The following is a 22,644-nucleotide window of genomic DNA, read 5'->3' as shown; positions in this document are numbered from 1 at the left end:
TTATTTTTATTTATTTATTTTTATTTATTTTTCACACAGAAGAACACAGAATGTGGTCAGAACAGCTAAGATGAAACTCTGAACACAACTGCTTACTGAACTGTACAAGTTACTTCAACTCTGCATGCATCAGTCTCCTTGCCCATATAAAGAGAAAAATGATGACTCCTACCACATAAACTATCTCATTTTATCCATGCAACAACCCTATACAAAATACTTAAGAGGACTGACTTGTCCATAATATGAGTTCAAATTTCATACATAACTATGATGCCATCATTGTCACCATCATCATCACCAAACAGAAATTCCATGGTAAAGATGGCTTAAAAGTAATTTTTCCATTACCTTGGTTCTTGACTATCCTGAATACATGGAACACATCAAATATTATTCGAATATTCACAGAATTACATATTGTAATATATGTCAAAAATGGTTTATAAAATTAAAAAAATCAAATAATCACATTAGGTAAAGCACTTTCTATTTAAGTTTTATATTTGACCATCTTAGTCAAATTTCCAGAGATACTTTTGTTACATATGAAGTAACTAATAATTCATTATTGTATTAAAATATTGTATTAACATTAAAAATTAGGACAGTCATCTCTCAATGCTTTGTGTTCTTCAACTTGCTACTTCCTTCAGAAATTGAAAGTCAATGATAAGTCATTTTGTAATGTCATAAATTATAAAGTAATCATTTTAAAATAATAATTACATATAGTTTGAAAACTGAAGTTCTGAGTAGATGCTACTATAATTGTATCCGAGATAACAAAACTAATAGTCTTAGATTGTATTTATTTATTTATTTTTTATTATATTTTAAGTTTTAGGGTACATGTGCACAATGTGCAGGTTTGTTACGTATGTATACATGTGCCATGTTGGTGTGCTGCACGCATTAACTCGTCATTTAGCATTAGGTATATCTCCTAATGCTATCCTTCCCCCCTCCCTTACCCCACAACAGGCCCTGGTATGTGATGTTCCCCTTCCTGTGTCCATGTGTTCTCATTGTTCAATTCCCACCTATCAGTGAGAACATGCGGTATTTGGTTTTTTGTCCTTGCGTATGCGTGTTGTCAGGCCCAAGGGCCTCTTCCATCCTTGTCAAGGGGAGTGCTAACCTTCTCACCTTTCATACAACACTAGTCTTAGATTTCAAATATGATGAATGTTACTTCTCTACACTATAGCTTACACAAATAATATATGTTCGTGTAAAAATCAATTTAGATCCTTTCTACAGATAAAAACATTCTATGGTGTCCTGAAATCTGTAAAATCAGCTGTGACATTTTCAATGTGCTATGCTGCCCACCTTGACATTCAGTAAAGGAAATCTGTGCTCAACTTTCTGCTCCCGAATCTCATTCTCTGCACCAGCCCTTACAACTGCGCCATGAAGTTCCTCTAGAATTGTGGAGAGCACCAGCAACCCAACCACACTTGACAGCCTTGAGGAACTATAAGTACATAGGGGCTTTTGCTTTTTTTTCTCGACCATGGTAATTTTTGATTTTCAGCGGAGACAAAGAATTCCAGTGTTTTAGATCTTCCTTCAAAGATTAGCAAGAGAAACTATATTAAGGGCACTGGGGGTAGGGGTGAGTATAAACACATTTTATATATTCCAGTTGGAATTACTGTTCTTCTGACTGGTCTAACTCATATTAAAGGTCACAGTATCACCAAGTCAGGGTAAGCCCACAGAAGGGTCAGTTGAGTTATCCTTTCTATGGTGATAATCTGCACAGCCAGACTGGCACATTCCATCCCTTTTACATGATTCACCAGGAGGACCAAGCAGGAATGTAACCAGATCAGTGTAAAGGGCCTTATCAGCTCAAAGGCATCCCTTACAATTACAGGCTATTAGAAATAAGCTATGTGCTAAGAAATCTCATTTGCCCCAAAATAGACTTGATGAAATTATGACTTTTCATATTCAGTTATTTGGGATAATAGGCTATTTTTACAATTATAGAAAGTTCAGAGGTGGCCAATCTATTAAGAATGCAGGGGAGACAAGAGACTGACAAACAGAACAAGAGCATTGCAGACCTAGGAGCCAACTTATGAAAAATCATGAGGTTGTGTAATAGCATGTCATTCTAGGAGAAAACACAAGTAGTTTGAGGTTTATAAACAGTGGGATAATTTCTATTGAGAAAGTAAGCAGGGGCAGATGTTGCTATGGAGTCTGGGTTTTGTCAAGACACTGAAGAACTATAAGACTAAAAGTGACTTCTCCAAAATGATACACTTTTTTTAGAAGATTACTGTGGAAACAATCACTTGGTAAAGGGATGGACTGTGAGGATGCAGCTCATCATTCCTCTAGGAGAGGTAATGAGGCCTTTAATCAAGGCAATGCCTGTAAAAATTGAGGAAAGGAGATTTCACAAAATGACAATATAGACTACTGCAAATTTGTAACAAATCATACTTAACAGTGGGGCGTATTAGGGAGAGAAAATATGTATATAATCATTTTGAAATTCTGAAGAAACTGAATTGCACTTAATTATCTTTAAAAATGGCAACAATTCAAAAAGAAACATTTTATATCCATTAGAATATGAATAAAGAACTTCATATGCATAAAATAGCTAGTCATACAAGAATATAATTCAGACACATAAAAACAGGCAAAATTTTCTCAGTTCATTTGAATATGTAGTTAGAGGTGGGTAAGTTAGGACTATGGATAGAATTCTAGATTCTCTGAAATTCTTCATAAAAAGTGTAATTAAATTAGAAGAAATAAAATGATAATATGTTCTTTTTGGAAAGCTTATGATCTTGGATTGAATAATATAATGTGGATCAACAATCATGGCTGATAGGACTACATTCCTGATAACACATTATCAGTGTAGAATCTATGACACAAAGGTTTCATAAACACCATAGCTAAAAGATAACTCACAAAAAAGCAATTTAATGAAAGAGTTATTGAGGGGATAGAGGAGCAGGAGCATCATGTGAGAGAGTTACAATCACAATATGAGAGCCACACAAGGCATAAGACTCACCATGAGATGAAAAAGCATGATTGACTCATCACAAGACTCTATCTGTGGGCTAAAGATCAAGTAAGAAGGGACAGGGCAGTGCATGGGAGAAAAGAGCAGAGGAGGCAAGATAGGCCTACGAAACAGAGAAGACAGCCATGAGAAGATGCAAGGCACAAAACTAAGACACAGGCAACAACAGACAGCACTCAAGATGGCAATATGTCAGAATTAGATATTTGAAAAGAAATAAAGATGGTTTCCCCACTCATTTCTTGCCTATTATAGGTCTGGTTTTGAAAGCTTTGTGAGTAGGAGAGTGGGTGTGGGGGAGTTAACCTTAAGGGTTCAGTTGCAGAGCATTTTCCCATATTCATGAAGACACACACAGACCACACACACACACACACACACACACACACACACTGCAGAGATCAGGCCAGTAGCTGTTTTCATGATGCAGATTTCTTGGAAAGTCCCTAAAACAGACATTAAGACTTTTACTCAGGGGAAAAAAAAAGGCTATTAACATCAAAAATTTTAGATTGTACAAATATAATAGGATGTATAGACATATGTAGCATATACATACATATATCTATATGTGACTGAGAGGACTAAACTGGGCTTGCATGACTGCATCCCAGAATACTACAAATAGAAAGCGGGAAGGGAAACATACCAGGAATAACTGTTAGGGGTCTTCAAGTCATCCGCTTCTCACTCATGATTTTTCATCTTTTATCTTTCTGCAACCCTAAGGTCCATTTAGACAGAGTGGAAAATCTGGAGATAATTTGTAATGTTCTTAAACTTGGGGACTGGTTATGTCATAATTTTTAAGTCATTCTAAATAATTTTGACTTAATCTGTAAATAACAGTTAACACTGAAGTTCTTTTTGATCAAGTTACCTATCTGAATTCAGTCAAAACTCTAATCTGATTCTTAAGGGAAAGTCTATCTCTTGATAGAATGATTTAGTGCATTGTTGGTTAAACAAGGCACAGTTAGAATTGCTCTAGGGGAAGCAGCCCTTCAACACTTTTGAATTAGCTGCAGATGAAGAGATGTATAAAATAGCATAGCTGAATTCCCAGTAGAATCCAAGCATGTGTAGAAATTTACAGCCACCAGCAACAATCTCACTTTACAACAGTAAGGTCCTTGGAGACAAGTCTCATGTCTAATTTTAGACTATCTCTAGTTCTCAGTTCAGTGCCTGGTCACTCCCTATAAATGCCTGCTGATTGGCTAAATGAAAAATATAGCCCTCATTAATAATGTCTCTGAATATTATTTTACAAGGCTAAAGCCATTTTTTATAAGCAATGTGATATACCATATAACACATTAGGGGTTTGAAAATAGGTAAACTTGACCCTGAAACTTTTTAAGAATATAGCATTAGACAAGTAATTTTCCTAAGTCACAATTTTCTCATTTGTAAAATAGAGGTAATGATACTAACTTACAGAGTCGCTGTGAAGACAGAAATTTTAAAAACTTGCCTACTTCAGCACCTGGTAATAAAATGTACTAAGCAATTAAATTTACAGTACATAGTATTCTGATGTAAGTCTTTTATTAGCCAATGATTGAAGAATTACATAGCTAAATAAAGATTAAATTATTTTATTAATTTTAATAAAATTAGTGCATGGAAATAAAATTAGAAACCAACCTCATATTTATTATTATTATTTCATATCTTTAAAACAGCATCTGTCTTAAAATAACTTACTATATTTTGACTAATTAATTGAATATCTATTATCTTTTACTATAAAATTATACCAAATGTAAAATGTACACTCCCTACATTATTATTAAAATTAAAATACATGCAGAGTTACTTCCATCTTATTACAAATGGGATAACAGAATAATCCTGAAAACCTGTCACTTTCAACCTCCTCATCCTGTTCAGTACATGTCCTTTGAATTGCAAATATACTATTTTCTTCTAAATAGTTTCACATATTTTTAAATAGAACACCAAGGAATGTGCTGAGCATACATTTATAGGTACATACTATAATAAGCCTTAATATTATAGCTTTATGAAAAAGACCTGCTATAACCTTATGTTTATCTGGCATAGTAGAGACATTTACATTGATATTTAACTATAATAATTTAGAGTTATAAACAGTAACTCATGTTTCCCCAATGTTATCACATATATCATCAGGTTTGGACATTTACCAAATTCAAATTGCAGCATGGCTTCTGGTAGAATAGTTTTATAGCCTAGAGTAGCTGGTAGCATTATTAATCAAATTTACCCACAAGTCATATCTTCTTTATAAGTATGAGAAAAATTATGCAGTTACACAAAGAAAATTGCATCTACAATATCAATCAAATTAAACACAACAGTGTAAGTGAAATACAGCATTTCAGAAAAACAACCCAATCCACAAAATTCTCTAGCCTGATTATTACATTCAAATGCTTTAGATAAATATAAGATTCCACTTTTATCTATTCCTTACCACTGATCAAATGTAAGCATTATTCCATGCTAGCCCTTCATTTAAGATCTCTCTCTGTGTAAACATTTTCAACTCAAAAGCACTTTCTGTCTGTCTGTCTGTCTATCTATCTATCTATCTATCTATCTATCTATCTACCTATTTAATCTGTTCCTCTGTCCACCCCATTTGCCCATCCATCCATCCATCCATCTATCCATCCCTAAAGTCGAACAAATAAAGATGTTGAGTACCTACTATGTGCCAGGCATTCTGCTAGGCTCTGGTGATGCAAATGTTTACAAGACAAACATTTTCTCTGATCTCAAGTTGCTCACAGCCCAGTGGGAAACAAAAAAGAAATGAGTAAACAGACAAATAAAACAATTTCAGTAAGTCTTACGAAAGAAGCAAACAAAAGGCTGACTTGGAGATCTACATTAAATGTAGTAGTCAGGCAAGGCTGATCTGAGAGGAGCTCCTTCAAGTGGGGAACTAAAGAATGAGAAAGAGGCAGCTTTGCAGATTTGGGGGGCCTTTTATAAGCAGGGACAGCATGCGGCAAGAACACAGTTCAGGAAATAGCCTGGAATTTTGGAGAAATTGAAAGAAGTACAGAGTTCATTTTATTTATTCAAAAAATAAATATGTTCATAATGCTTCACTAGTATTTTGGTTGAAAAGTTCCTTATTTTCTTTTTGATGCAACAGAAAGAAACTGCCTAATGCATTAATTAAAGTAAACTATTTTTCTCAAGCTTCTATTTCTGGATACCCTTCAATTATTGTAGAAATGGCACTTAAGACAACCTTACCAAAATTATTCCGCCACTGAATTAAAGATAAATCTATTTAAGATCGGGGAGAAAAGTATTTTTTCTACCCATTTCTTCAAACAATCTAGCAAAATCATTTACATATGCTTTGAAATTACATATCCTTTGTAAAGAGTGTAAAAAGAACTGAATTAAATTCTTCATGAAAAGAGTTTCTTTTTAGGCTTGAGATCAGTCACAAGCAAATAACTGATATTCATGCAGTATTTCAAATTAATTGTCTGTAAAAAGCAAGAAAATGTGTTTAGCATGCAATCAGTATACTAAATGCCTTGACTACAATTAGCTAATGTTTAGTTGAAGAAAATATGCATCATAAAACATGATCTATTTAATTACATTAAGTAATGCTTAATATTAAACATTAATGAGTAAATCATTACATTGATAATGGAAGTGGTATCAACTACTTTAAACATATTGGAATATGCATTGCTTCCAGAAATGTGGTCTCAAACTTATACCAACTTATTTAACCCTAGCTATGTCACCTCTTAACTTCATGTGTGTGTGTCTAGGTGTTAAGTAAATTTTTTGAAGTATCATTTTATAGGAAAATAGGAAAGGATCTGTCATACCAGCATCAATTTACTTCCATTGACCCACAGATATTTCTTTTGAAAGATACAGTAATGCTGTAAAATATATACCAGTACATAACAACACTGACTTAACTATAATGTGATATCCATTAATCATAAGCATTTTTCACATAAATTAACCATTCTAGCTAAAAGGTCAGAAAAATAAGTCAGTGATTAAGAATTCCCCCAAGGAATGTGTTACATACAGATTCCCAGGCTCCACTTCTATAGATTCTGACTCAGTTAACTGTGGAGTGGAGCCAAGAAATTTGCATTAACAAATACCCCCCACATATTTCAGATGCAGGTAGACTACTGGTGACCTGCACTTTGGGAAACACTGCCTCGAGCCTGGATAATCTTAAGAAGAAAAGTGTTTTAAACACACATTGGCCTGTTTGCTGGGAGATCTTGTAACAGTATGCTTACCATTTAATAAAAACCTTCATTCAAAACTGTTGGTTCCCATTTGCTTCTGACCCATCAAAGTGTGAGAAACACCTGTCCCTTACAGTTACAGCAAAATTCATAAGGAACTAGTGAGAAACCAGTCAGATGAGATGACTAAACACTGTTCACATCATCAGTGGAATCAATATCCTCTACTCTGTTTCTCCCAAGTTAAATGTTAGAGTACCAAGTTTCAACTTCCCCATCTAAATGGTTTAGTGTAGAACAATGCATTTTGTACACAATATTCAATATATGTTTGCTGAACTGCATTAATAAAAATAAATTTAATATTGAAAATGATCAAGATTTTTCAATGCAACAATTAGATGGATTTAAGTGTTCATCTGTAAAAAGAGACAACTTGAAAATATATGTTTCAAATTTAAAAAATGTTAGCTACACAGATAAAATGGAAAACAGGGAATTCACATAAAGTTAATTGGAAGTTCATTTTGGTCTATTCTTATGTGTGGATTTATCGAAGTATATTATGAGATATCACTCTAATAGAATTGAAAGAATAATTTAGATTCCCCAACAGTATATATTTAACAAGGCACAATCTACTTGCTGACATCTTAAAGATAGGTATGAGAATTGTCTCTTCTTGTATCTTTATTTTAACTTAGTGGATTTTTTGAAGACTACACTACCATAGTTTATTGTCAGGGGAAGAGAGATTTTATTATTAAAAATGGATCTGTAGCTTATCATATTATGTATACTCTCTTATTGCCACTTCAACCAAAAATTCATGCAAGTTTAAAAAAATGACTTACCAGTAAATTAAATTGTAAAAATCTAGACATTAATGTTATTTCTAGATGTGCCATTTAAAAACCCTTACTATGGCTGATTTCAAACACTTAGGAAAATTAATGACTGCCAGATGAAGTATATAATGTCTGTGGACATGGTCAGGTTTAAGCATAGTTTGCCTTTGAATGATCGTTTCTATTCACTCACCGTCTTCTGTATAATTAATAGCCACTCTCCCAAATCACATGCCAATTAATGAGATGCAGATAAAGGCTTAAAGGTCTGTACTGCAATTCAGTCTTAATGAAAGTCAATATCCTTTTGCCAAGAAAGCTCAGATCACATTTGGCTTTCACAGATAATTAGGAAGGTTTTCAGAGAACCAAATAGCAGCGACTGGTAAATATTAGATCTTTTAAATAAATGCCATATTTAGCAGGAAAAGGAACTGCTAGAAATGACTTTTCAATTTTACAGAAATAAGTGTGTTTAATTCTCTTAAAATGATATTTAAAAGTAAACAAGATAAGCATATATATACACATATCTAAAATGGTATTCCACATAAGACTTTTCATCAAGTATAATCATTTGAAAATAGTCCTTATTTACATGACTTGATTCCTCTTGTATCAAATGTTGACTCTTAAGACATGTAAAAAGGCTCTCCATTAACTAATTCCATCTTCCCTCCTTCAAAGTCTTTCTCACCCTATATAAATGTGGCATGGGCATATTAAACTACAGAGTCTATGAGATAGGTACATGATTTTTATTTTATGAAGATACTGAAGCCAGTTAAGGAGTGAATTCTGATGTTAAACAAGGGCTTTGGATTTTGAGTATCTTTTTCTGTTACAACTCTGCCACTCTAAATTGGTTATATAAATAGAAGATGGTCAAATCACTTATGACGGCCTTCTTAAATTGCTTTAGACACAGGTAACACTAAACATGTTGAGACCCTACACAAGGAGTACTTTGACCTTAAGTATAAAGTTACTTACAGTATCTGTACTGTAGGAGGGACAACTTGGTCATCAAGAAAGAAAATAAAGTCAGGCATTGGTTCCCTTCTTATTGTTACTTCTTAGTGACTTTTTTCATTCCCTTTTCAAGGCAAGAACTAAACCCACTTTAGGAAAACTGATACACAAACAGTAGGTGAGAGTCTTTCCTTCGAGCAGACACTGGATAAAAGCAGAACTTTTCATGGAGCTGCAAAAGTTCCATGTAAAGAATATCTGCCAAATTTGTAGAGGTCTATAAACTCCAAACTGTGATTTGATGAGTATGTCTTGGGAATCTTTCAATTTTCATACCTCCAAGATGTTATGAGACACAAATAAAGGTATTTGTTATTTACTTATTTTTCATTAAAAATTTTATCATTTTATTAACATCATATTATCTAATTTAATGCTCATAACAGCCTTATGACATGGATCTTACATTGCCCCCATTTTCAGATGAGTGCTCAAATGCTCAGAGAGATAACGGTTATCTGGCAAGTAGTTAGACAGCCCAGGTTCACACTTGTGCAGTGCAGCAAATTTTACACAATGCACTACCTACCTGCTGAGCTGTGCACTGAGAAATGCGGCCTTATTTTCACTTGCCAATCACTTACTGAGTTCCTGTTATGCACAAGACACTGGATAGTTGCCAAAGATGAACTTATTTGGATCAACAGATTAAACAGAAGAAAAATACTCCACACTTTTGCTTCCACTACACAAACATTCCTTGACATTTCAACACCTGTTCTTCTCAAATCATTTTGTATTTCTAATACTTTAAAGGTGCTTTTTCTCTAACAGCCTATAATACAAATACAGACTATCACCTGGAATAAAGCATGTTGTCAGAAAAGTTAGGATGGAGCTTTACATCTTTGCACGTGTGTACAGAGCTCCCCTCACCAAAATATGTGTCTGATGGACAGAACCCAGAATCTGTGGAGTATGAGAAGAGTTATTCAGTCAACTACTCCTCATGTAACAACTTTTAAAACAAGAATTTAAGGCTCTGATCTCACTAACTGAAATGTTTTTATACCAACAAGTTTATCAACCGGCAAACAGCTGATGAACCAGTATTCTGTAATATAAAATAAAATCTCTGGTGACCTTAAATGAGACATCTCTACAATTTCTTTTCTATTGCTGCAAAGAATAATTAGCGAAAAAAAGTTTGACAAATGTGAAAAGACAATTACCCTTTATCAATTATATGTTAGAAATTAGTAACCTCCCCACGATTCCAGGTTCCTTTCTGAAACCTGTCAATTATCTCGTTTCAACAAAAGGTACGATGAAAACCTTTCTTTAATGACTCACAGAAGCACTGGATTAAACAGTGTATCTAAATGGAGTAACCTCAAGGTGCACTGCAGCACCAAAATAGCATATGATAACTAGAATTGAAGAGTCCACAAAGTGAACTATGTACAATATTTATTTAACCACCAGGACTGACAGTTAAAGCAAACTTTTGATCAGCTCCACATCATACTGTATTATACGGAAATGTAATTTGGAAATTCTGCAATAAAATCAAAGTAATACGTGATGGTGTCACAGATTTCAAAGCTGGCAAGGTAGAATATATCTAGGCAACTTCTGCCAATTTTCCAGATGACAAATCTCAGTTCTAAAGAGGTAACATCAGTTCCCCAATGTCAAATGGCAGTGTTTCCCAGAAGTTGACCTGAAAACCAGATTTCTACCACCCATTTCAGAGCTCTTTCCACAAAATAACGTGCACCCACACCATCTAACCTCTTTGCCTCTTCCCCCTGGAAGGAAAACTCGTGAATCCAAATCCTCACTGACACACAAACCAAGAAAATTCCAACTGATGTCATGAGGCACTTGAAAATGTTTTTCAATTAAAAGTAAAGTTTAAATTGGTCAACATGAAAAGTTACACATGATTCAACCTATGTACTGTGGCTGCAGACTAACTATATTTCAAATAATGTACTGGTATTTGAACGACAGAAAACAGATGGGGAATGAAAAAATCAAGAACCTTTTGTGTTTTCAGTCATAGCTCTAAAAGTGGGAGAAAAGAAAAGATTTACACTGTGAGCAGCTTCATTGCTCCAGAGTTTGTACAGTGAGGAATAAAAACTCTTTATACTAATTTGAATTTTAAACACACCAGAATTACTCATAACCAGTCTTATGACAGTAATTAAGATTATTTCTAAAGTGATTAAGATTCTCTACATACTATTTGTTATATACACAGGGGGGAAATTGCCCTGAATAATTCAATCCCAGACTGTTAAAGAGCGGCTGTTAAAATAAGACGAGATAGGACTGTGCATTGTTTTCCAGCTGGGAATCCCAAATAGAAGAGAGGCACATAACATTGACAGGGATGGATTGAGAGCTACTGGAGTCCTATATCTGAATGCACACTTGGGCTGTGTTAGCCCCTAGCTTCGGGAAAAATTATAATTGCCCTCTTCTCTTTCCTGGAGGGTATTTATAATTACCCTCTTCTCTTCATCTTCTCCTATCCTCTCCCTCGCAAGCTAGGTAGAGCCCAACTGATGAAACAGAAGATGCTAGGGCAGTAGGAGTGGGAATTCCACCTTACCCAAGGATACACCTTCTCTTCCTCACATATTTGTATATAAGAGCAGGTGTATCCTTGGGTATTCAGGATCAAATCAGACCTTCAGTCAGTTAGTCTAGGATCACACAGCCAGCAAGTACATCAGAGTTTCTTCTCTAAAAACAACTTCCAGCCACATAAAATCCTGGCCCTAGAGTAAGGAGGCAAACCATTATTCCACTGTCATCCAGCACAGACTTCCTTGATGCCCATGAGATGGGCTTGAGGGAAAGGTTGCCCACTGTATCTGTTTCTGACTGGCATATACCATCCTAAACAGTGAGGATGGAGAAAGCGAGCACTACCATGATTCAGAAATTTATTATCCCAAGTGAATTACAGGACATGTGCACACACATACAGATATACATACATATAGATACGTGTACACACCTACACATATACACATACACATATATACACAGATACATATATGCACACACATGCCCACACACATCCCTGGGGTTTTTTCAAACTCTTAAAGGAAAAAAAAAAACTGACATTATATAGGACCCAAGATTAGCCAAACCAATTCTGTGGAAGAAAATGAAAATGTGGACTTTCTGAGTCAGATGACATAAGAAACATTCAAATGATGACTAAGGGCAATAACACCCAACAGGAGGTTGTAGACTCTGTAAAGTACAGCTCTGGGCTTTGTCCCAAACACAACTAAAAATAGGTCGATTTAACTGCTGAATAGAGGGCTGCACTGTGAAAAGCAGCTGAAAACTGACTCCACAGTGTCATCTGCTAGTCATTTTCCCACTGCATCACACTTCACTCATATGTTAATAGTATACACCGTGACCAGAATAGTGTTAAATGTTATACCAGTCCCATGAGGGGAAGCACAGAAATCAGAACAAGGAGCTGCTCATGCTGGACTCTGACACTCAAGTGTCGTGGGCAAGTCATAACCCTTCTCTTAGCTTCTTCATTTATACAAAAAGAAATTGAAAAATGTTTCTCATGCCCACCCTAACAATCAAGTAAGCTATCAACCAAGGTAGTAGATGAAAATAGTTTCCTAAACATCAGAAGACTATAGAGATGTAACATATCTGTAATAGCTATTATCCACTTTCCAAGCCTGGGAAATAAAACAGTGTACACATCTCTCTTCAATAATCAATAGCATTCTAGATCTAGGCTCAGTATAGAGGCCCTCTCTCCCCATTCCACCATAGTTTTGCTAGACCGGTTATAAGTTATAGTCAATTCTCATCATTCTGGCTTTACCACTGGAGCTGAAACCCTGGCATCTACCTTTGAGGCTCCCAGCAACCACCTTGAAGTTACTAGAACACCAGGAGCAGAATATAAAACATAACCCGCAAAGACCCCCAAATTGGCTGTTCCAGAATGGGCTATCAATACCAAAGTTAGGTGCAGCCTACATCACAGCCCATGTGTTCTAACCTCTCATACAGTCAACTGGCTCTTCTGGATGATAATTCTGCTCTTTCTGCTGGAGTTATCATTTGAATGCAATCCTTGAAGCCGGAATTCAGCCATCAAGTTAATATGTACAAAAAAAGCCAGAGTCCAGAGACTTGATGTCACCATCAAAGAGGAGGAAGCAGGATTTCTTTGCTTGACTAGAGAAGGCTGTGGTGGTTGGAGAGCAGACAGCAGAGAGCATGAGACAGAGCTGCAAAAGCACACAGGTGTCAGACCATGCAGGATCTCATGGGCTACAGAAAGGAGTGTGGTCTTTATATTGTGTTTTATGGGAAACAACTAAATAGTTTTAAGCAGGGCAGTGACAGGTCATATTTACAATCAGAAAAGATAAATACAGCTGCAAATCAGAGAACAATCTTGATGCATTAAGAAGTTTGTGCAGTGTCTCTGGAAACAGATGATGCCAGCCTAGATGAGGGTGTTAAGAGGAGAGAAGAAAACAAGTGGATTTAAAGGAGATATTTAGGAGGCAATAGCAACAAGACTTGGGGACAGATTGAATTCAGGGAGAGAGGAGGAGATCTCATGAATGATTCAGGTTTCTGTTCAATTGGCTTGGTGGTGGTACCATTTGCTGAGATTAGAGAAGAAAAGGCAAGGCTTGATGCTGAAGGTTATGCGTTCAGCCATAGTAGTGTTGAGTCTGAGTCTTGATTGGAATGATTCTTTTGAGATGCAATAGTTGGTACCGAAGAGAGGAGAAAATAATTCATAATGAAAATTTTCTGAGAGGGTTGGGGATACAGGAAACAAAACCCAGAAGCAGGGATTGGTATGAGATGAGTAGGACCCCTGTTATGTATGTAACTTAGGGACAAAGTTGAAAGATTGGCTGCAGGTATGGATAGTTTCCTGGTTTGGGCTGAGAGAATATGAGAGTTCCCAAATGACTTTTATTTTCTTCTGGATGGAAGGAGCAGAGTCACCTGTAGAAAATGAGGTGAGTAATAAAAAGCATCGGAATAGAGAAGATCTGAAATAGTTATTGAAAGTTTTTTTAAAAAAGTTTATTGACTAGAGGGAAAAAAGTACAGCTGTTGCACAAGTTTATGTCAGGTTGTAATTTCATAAACAAATTAATGCTTAAGGGTTACTCAAATTGTGGACCATCCTGGATCAGAAAGGAAGAAAGAGGCTAATGGAGAGAAAAGGAGGGAATCGTTGAATAATTATGCTCAAAGAAAAAAAAATGTGTGATCAGAGAAGGGGTTATCTGAGGTAGTGTTTAAAATCAGAAACAAAAGGTGTGGAAAGCCTGGAGCAGTTTAGGACTTTTGGGTATCAGAGAAAAACTTCTAGGGCTAAGTGCATACTGTGTACAGTATGCTCAGATATAAAAAGAAACGGATGATCATCACTGATTATCATTTCTTAAAAGGGGGCAGTAAGTGGTCTAAACTATTTTTCTCAAATGAGAGTTCAATTTGAAAAGTTCACACAATTCAAGGAATAATTCTCTGTATGTTGCTATTTCACATAAAACTATTTTAAGAAATAACATGCCAATATGAACACACATTTTATTCTGTCTCAATTCAAACCCTTTTTATCACTGTTACATACCTTCCCTGCTTTTACTGACTTTATATGTTGCAATTAGAAAAGTAAGCATTTTGAGCAACGTTAGCAATGTCAGAAATACTGAATTTAAAGAGGGAAGGAAGGAAGCAATTACCCCTTTTGGTGTGTTCCATGCATTAGCTGTAATTTCCATTGCCCGTTTTCTGAAAACTCATGTCTGTACCATTTATGGTGAAAAGCAAGTCAGACTTGCCGCAATCAACCAAACATTCCAATTCAAGTCACTCTGGGAAAAATTTCAACTCAGAACATACTGCGGAAATTGTCTACTGGTTTGATCATATCCACTGGTGGACACGGCATTCAGAGTAACTTGGAAAATAAATTATAATTTGATAACTACGAACACTAGGCACAAAGTAAAATAATTACAAGGGCAGTCTTTTATAATGCCCTTTCTTATTTATGTTATTATTTGGAGTAGGGTACATATAAAATGTTTCATAAAAATCTGTTAATTTTGCAGGAAAAATAAAAACTAGTTTACTTTTTAAACAATGGCATGCATTATTTTTTTAAAAAATATTTCATACATAAAACAAATGATTTCCTAAAAAGATGCTGAGACAAAGCTTCATATTTACCAAATTATCAGAGATTATTACATTGAGAGTCTTAAAACTTTAAAACAAATAAATCTAATTAAAATCAAAGTTGGAGTTTAATAATCTTTTTTGTAATTTCCGTTTTCTCACATATTTAAGTAAAATGACCAAAATGTAGCATGATGACTGGCTCATCATACTACAGTTGTCTTTTTTAAATGATAAAAATTTAAATTTCCCAAGTCATTTCACAAGAAAACACATTAATCCTTGAAGTTATTTATTAAAAAGTATACCCAGTGACAAAATCCCAACCTCAATGACCATTTTAAAGAGTATCAGGAAATAAATATTTTGGAGACACTGTATTCACCATGTCATTTTTGGCCAAAAACCTTCAAAGATCTTCCAAACTTTATAAGCTCAATCTTTATTCATTCAACCACATTAAGTGAATGTCTGCTTCATGCCAAACTCTACCAGTCCTTCTGTGGACAACGTCAAACAGGGAGAGAGAGAATCCTGTAAAGCCCACAAAGAGCATCAGGACCATGATAGGAAGATGTGCTAAGTGTGCTGGGAATGGAAAGAAGCTTTCTTAAGGGAGGGAAAATTCTACTGATGGGGTCCCAGAAAAGCCTTCTAACTTCATTAAATCATCATCTCTTGTCATAAAACTAACTTAGTCCATTCAGAGTCCTTTGGATTAGGAATTTTCTAAGGTTTGTCTGAAAATATATTCAGTATCAAATATGCTTAAACACTCAACACCACTTAACTTCATGGCAATGCAATAATCAAGTATGATATCAGAGAAATTTTAAAGTGTTGTTATCAAGTAAAAAAAGATGCGCATCACTTGCAATAAAAGGAAAAAGAAAACAGTACCTTAAACTGTAACAAAATGAACATGCAAAGTAAAAACTGTAATCGGAAAAAAATTTCAAATTTATTATAGCTCTCAGCATCTTTCCTATGCTGATGACATAGAAATCTTAATGCAAATAAGTCTAAACATGCTATCTATGGAAACCACTTATTTATAATCTTGCTTCTTTAGCTGCTTATTCAAACTGAATAACAATAAACTCAACTATTCCAGATCATAAATGTTTATTGTTATTCCTCCCTATTTAACGATATTGAAATTAACATCTTACAGTTTTACATGCAAATTAAGAATCTCTGCTCTACTGAATAAATATGAAAGTGAAGAAAATAGAGAAGAGAGTCCTTGTTTTCAAATTTTTTATTCATAACATCTAAATTTCAAGATGCAAATCATAAATCAAAATACAAACTACAATCCCATAGGTAGCTATAGGAAATGTGAAAGCATCAAAAAACAACATTCTGGATATATGGGCAAAGATTTTTGCTTATAAAGCAAGTAACAAATTACTACTGGAATATGATGATGAGATCATCTCTCTAGTCATCTAACCAATATTATTTACATATATACTAGGCAAAAGTATCTAAAAATGAAGAAAGATTTATGAAAATTCAAATCTTATTCAGGACAAGATTAATGTCTAGCAGTAACTAGTAAATGCAAAATACGTTAATTATCATGAGAAGGAAAAATAAATATATGAATATGCAAATTCCTAAAGAGAGCATATTCACTTGGGATTCAGAAGGGCAAGATTCAAGCTGAAATTTGAATGAATAGTAGAGTTTGCTATGTTTAGCTAACAAGCTAGATTAATATGTAATTTATGTAGGCTAACAAGGAAATACTGAGTCCTATATTTTATTCTTTTAGGGATTAATGTTTACCAATTTATGGCATTCAAAAATAATCTCTCTCTAAAAAAAATTGCTTCTCTGTCTTCTTACAAAGAAGACATCTGCATCTGCCAGGCACACTGGCTAATTCCTATAATCCCAGCACTTTGGGTAGCTGAAACAAGAGGATCACTTGAGGCCAGGAGTTTGAGACAAGCCTGGGCAAGTGAGACCCCACCTGGAAAAAATAAGTAAATAAATAAATAGCCAGACATGGTGGCATGTGCCTGTAGTCTCAGCTACTCAGGAGGATGAGGTAGGAAGATTGCTTGAACTCAGGAGTTTTGAGACTTCAGTGATCTGTGATCACACTGCTGCACTCCAGGCTGGGTAACAGAGCAAAACCCCATCTTGCTCTGTACAAAAGTTACAAAATCTTTTGTACAAAAGTTACAAAAATGTTAAAGTGACCTGGAGGGCTTTCTAATGCAGGCTTGGGGGTCAATCATTTGACAGCAGCTTCCCTGCGCACCCAATGCAAGGAATAATTTTAAATACGCTCATATCCTTCCTACACATAGTTCCCTGTCAGATGCCCTACTCCCAAGAAAGGCCCAGCTAGAATCAGGTCTAGTTATATACCAGTAGAAGAAATCCACATTGCATAATTAGAATAATCAACCAAGCCTTTCACTCAGATATGAGATGAAAACCAAGAATCAACAGATTCCCAAGGAAAGAAGAGGACAAATTGATAATTCAAGATAGCAAAGAAAAGTCAAACACACAAACTAATAACACTCTAATATTCAAGAAGAGTATCACATTCATAAAAATAACTGGATGCTCTGAAAAGAAGCAATCAGAGAACATTACAAATATTTAGAAGTTTTAAAAATTCACATTTTAAAAATTAATAGAAGGTTTAGAACATAAAGTTGAATCAGCCAGGATATAAACCTCAGAAGAAGAAAAATATGAAAGTAAAGATAAAACAGACAGAGGATCAACATAGTAAGTTAAAGATATGGCCAATTGGGATTTATTTTGGAAAAGAAAGAATAAGAATGAAGTTGGAGAGGAAGAAAAAAATCAAGGAAACAAAAGAAAAAAAAGAAACCCAGATTTGAAGGACACAAGTGTTTATATTGAAATTAATACGAACCTACAACGCCTAGACATAAATCATGAAATTTTAGAGCACTGGGGATAAAGGAAGAACCTAATAGCTCCTGAAGGCATGAGAGGCAAGGAAGTAATGATTTCCAAATGATGAGATTGTCATCAAATATTTCAATATCACAGTGAAAAATAGAACACAGTTGATCCATATCTTCAAAGTATGAGGAAAAAATATTTTGAACCTAAAATTCTATGATAAAGCAAAATATTAATTACATGTGAGGAAAAACTACAGACACTTTCATACTTGCAGGAATTCATTCAGTTTATCTCCCACATATATTTATATGTCAAATATATGAAGATCAATCAGGCAAAAGAAAGGAATAAAAATCATTCAAATAGGAGGAGAGAAGTCAAACTATCCCTGTTTGCAGACAACATAATTCCATATCTAGAAAACCCCATAGTGTCGGCTCAAAAGGTCCTTAAGCTGAAAAACAATTTCAGCAAAGTCTCAGAATACAAAATCAACATACAAAAATCACCAGCAATCCTATTCACCAAAAACAATCAAGCTGAGAGCCAAATCAGGAACACAATCCCATTCACAATTGCTATAAAAAGAATAAAATACATAGAAACATAGATAACGACAGAGGTGAAAGGTATCTACAATGAGAGTTGCAAAACACTGTTCAAAGAAATCAGAGATGGCACGAACAAATGGAAAAACATTCCATGCTCATAGATAGGATGAATCAATATTGTTAAAATAGTCATACTGCACAAAACAATTTATAGGTTCAATGCTATTCCTATTAAACTACCAATGACATTCCTCACATAACTAGATAAAAACCAATTTTACAATTAATATGAAACCAAAAATAGCCCGAATAGCCAAAGAAATCCTAAGCAACAAAAACAAAACTGGAGGCATCACACTACCTGTCTTCAAGCTATACCAAAGAGCTACAGTAACCAAAACAGCATGGTACTGGTACAAAAACAAACACATAGACCAATGAAACAGAATAGAGAGCCCAGAAATAATGCTGCAAACCTACAACCATCTGAGCTTTCACAAAATGAAAAAAAAATCAAGCAACGAGGACATACTCCCTATTCAATAAATGGTGCTGGGATAACTGGCTAGCCATATGCAGAAGACTAAAACTGGACCCCTTCTTTATACCATACACAAAAATCAATTCAAGATTTCACGATGAATATGCCAAAAGCAATTGCAACAAAAGCAAAAACTGACAAATGGGATATTATTAAACACAAGAGCTTCTGCACAGCAAAAGAAACTATCAACTGAGTAAATACACAACCCACAGAATGAGATATAAATTTTGCAAACCGCATTTGACAAAAGACTAATATTCAGCATCTATAAGGAACCTAAACAAATTTATAAGAGAAAAACCAATAGCTCCATTAAAAAGTGGACAAAGGACATCAACAGACACATTCCAAAAAAAGACCTACATACGACCAACAAGCATATGAAAAAAAGCTCAACATCACTGATTGTTAGAGAAATGAAAATCAAACCCACAATGAGATACCATCAAAATGGCTATTATTAAATACTACCAGTCAGAATGGTTATTATTAAAATGTCAAAAAATTACACGCCGCAAGGTTTTGGAGAAAAAAAATGCTTATACACTGTTGGTGGGAGTGTAAATTAGTTCAACCACTGTGGAAAGATGTGTGGCGACTCCTCAAAGAGCTAAAAAGAGAACTTTTTAGAGAACCTTCAACCCAGCAATCCCATTACTGATCATATACCCAAAGGAATATAAATTGTTCCATGGTAAAGACACATACATGTGTATGTTCACTGCTTATGATAGCAAAGATATGGAATCAACCTAAATGTTTATCAATGATAGACTGGATAAAGAGAATGTGGTACTTGTACACCATGGAATACTATGCAGCCATAACAAAAGAACAAGATCATGTCCTTTGCAGGAACATGGATGGAGCTGGAAGCCATCATCCTTAGCAAACTAACGCAAGAACAGAAAAGCAAATACCACATATTCTTATCTATAAGTGGAAGCTAAATGATGAAAGCTCATGGACACATAGAGGGGAACAACACACACTCGAGCCTCCCGGAGAGTGAAGAGTGGGAGGAGGGAGAGGAACAGGAAAAATAACTAATACCTGGGTGATGAAATAATCTGCACAACAAACCCTCATGACATGAGTTTACTTATGTAACAAACCTACACATGTACCCCTGAACTTAAAAGTTAAATAAACTTTGAAGATTATATGCATATATATAATAATAAATACATATATCTTAAGATATATGTAAGGAAGGAAAGAAAGGAGGAAGGAAGGGAAGAAGAAAGGAGGGAGAAAGGGAAAAAGGAAAGGAGATGGGAAAAAATATTAAAAACAAAAACAAAAACAAAGTAAAAATCAATGATAACCAGGAAAGAATAAATGCAGATCACTTGGTGAGAGTTGTGCAGCTGGCTCTGGAACAACAGACCCAAACTTGGGCAAGACGGTAGAAGGCACCAGAAGATGTCTCCAAGTAAAAGAGGGGGATACTTAATTTTCATATAATTTGGTCAAAATCTGTGTAAATAAAAGTCATTATGTAAAAATTATAGCTCCAAAAGAGTCATTTAAAAAAAATGGGCCAGGCGCAGTGGCTCACGCCTGTAATCCCAACACTTTGGGAGGCCAAGGTGGGCAGATCACAAGGTCAGGAGACCGAGACCATCCTGGGCAACATGGTGAAAACCCGTCTATATTGAAAATACAAAAATTAGCGGAGTATTGTGGCATGCGCCTATAGTCACACCTACTCGGGAGGCTGAGGCAGGAGAATCACTTGAACCCAGAAGACAGAGGTTGCAGTGAGCCAAGATCGCACCACGGCACTGCAGCCTGGGTGGCAGAGTGAGACTCCATCTCAAAAAATATATATATATTTAAGAAGATACAGGCAACTTTAGCAAAGTCTCATGATACAAAATCAATGTGCAAAAATCACAAGCATTCCTATACATCAATAACAGACAGAGAGCCAAATCATGAGTGAACTCCCATTCACCATTGCTACCAAGAGAATAAATTACCTAGGAATACACTTACAAGGAATGTGAAGGACCTCTTCAAGGAGAACCAGAAACCACTGCTCAAGGAAATAAGAGAGGACACAAACAAATGGAAAAACACTCCATGCTCATGGATAGGAAGAATCAATATTGTGAAAATGGCCATACGGACCAAAGTAATTTATAGATTCAATGCTATCCCCATCAAGTTACCATTGACTTTCTTCACAGAATTAGAAAAAACTACTTTAAATTTCATATGGAACCAAAAAAAAAAAAACCCCGTATAGCTAAGACAATCCTAAGCAAAAAGAGCAAAGCTAGAGGTATCACTCTACCTGACTTCAAACTATACTATAAGGCCACAGTAATCAAAACAGCATGGTACTGGTACCAAAACAGATATATAGACCAATGGAACAGAACAGAGGCCTCAGAAATAATGCCACACATTTACAACCATCTGATCTTTGACAAACCTGACAAAAACAAGAAATGGGGAAAGGATTCCCAATTTAATCACTGGTGTTGGGAAAACTGGTTAGCCATATGCAGAAAACTGAAACTGGACCCTTTCCTTACACCTTATACAGAAATTAACTCAAGATGGATTAAAGACTTAAATGTAAGACCTAAAACCATAAAGACCCCAAAAGAAAACCTAGGCAATAGCATTCAGGACATAGGCATGGGCAAAGACTTCAGGAATAAAATACCAAAAGCAGTGGTAACAAAAGCCAAAATTGACAACTCGGATCTAATTAAACTAAAGAGCTTTTGCACAGCAAAAGAAAGTATCATCAGAGTGAACAGGCAACCTACAGAATGGGAGAACATTTTTGCAATCTATTCATCTGACAAAGGGCTAATATCCAGAATCTACAAGGAACTCAAACAAATTAACAAGAAAAAAACGAACAACCCCATCAAAAAGTGGGAGAAGGATATGAACAGACACTTCTCAAAAGAAGACATTTATGTGGCCAACAAACGTGAAAAAAAGCTCATCATCACTGGTCATTAGAGAAATGCAAATCAAAACCACAATGAGATACCATCTCACACCAGTTAGGATGGCGATCATTAAAAAGTCAGGAAACAACAGATGCTAAAGAGGATGTGGAGAAATAAGAACATTTTTACACTGTTGGTGGGAGTGTAAATTAGTTCAACCATTGTGGAAGACAGTGTGGCGACTCCTCAAGGACCTAGAACCAGCAATACCATTTGACCTAGTGATCCCGTTTTTGGGTATATACCCAAAGGATTATAAATCATGCTACTATAAAGACACATGCACACACGTTTATTGCAGCGCTATTCACAATAGCAAA

The 22,644-nt window shown here is 35.3% G+C and overlaps 1 protein-coding gene and 1 pseudogene across 1 annotated transcript in view; both read right to left on the bottom strand.

Annotated features, from left to right (window-relative positions):
* Positions 1-22,644, bottom strand: part of CHSY3 (chondroitin sulfate synthase 3) — a 281,190-nt gene that overhangs the window by 209,949 nt on the left and 48,597 nt on the right. The gene's annotated exons all lie outside the window — the stretch shown is intronic.
* Positions 1,053-1,163, bottom strand: LOC115934866 (uncharacterized; annotated as a pseudogene).

Source organism: Gorilla gorilla, chromosome 4 (assembly GCF_029281585.2).
Source record: "Gorilla gorilla gorilla isolate KB3781 chromosome 4, NHGRI_mGorGor1-v2.1_pri, whole genome shotgun sequence".
Classification (NCBI taxonomy): domain Eukaryota; kingdom Metazoa; phylum Chordata; class Mammalia; order Primates; family Hominidae; genus Gorilla; species Gorilla gorilla.
Note: the sequence above shows the minus strand (reverse complement) of the source record. Positions and strands in the feature narration are given on the sequence as shown.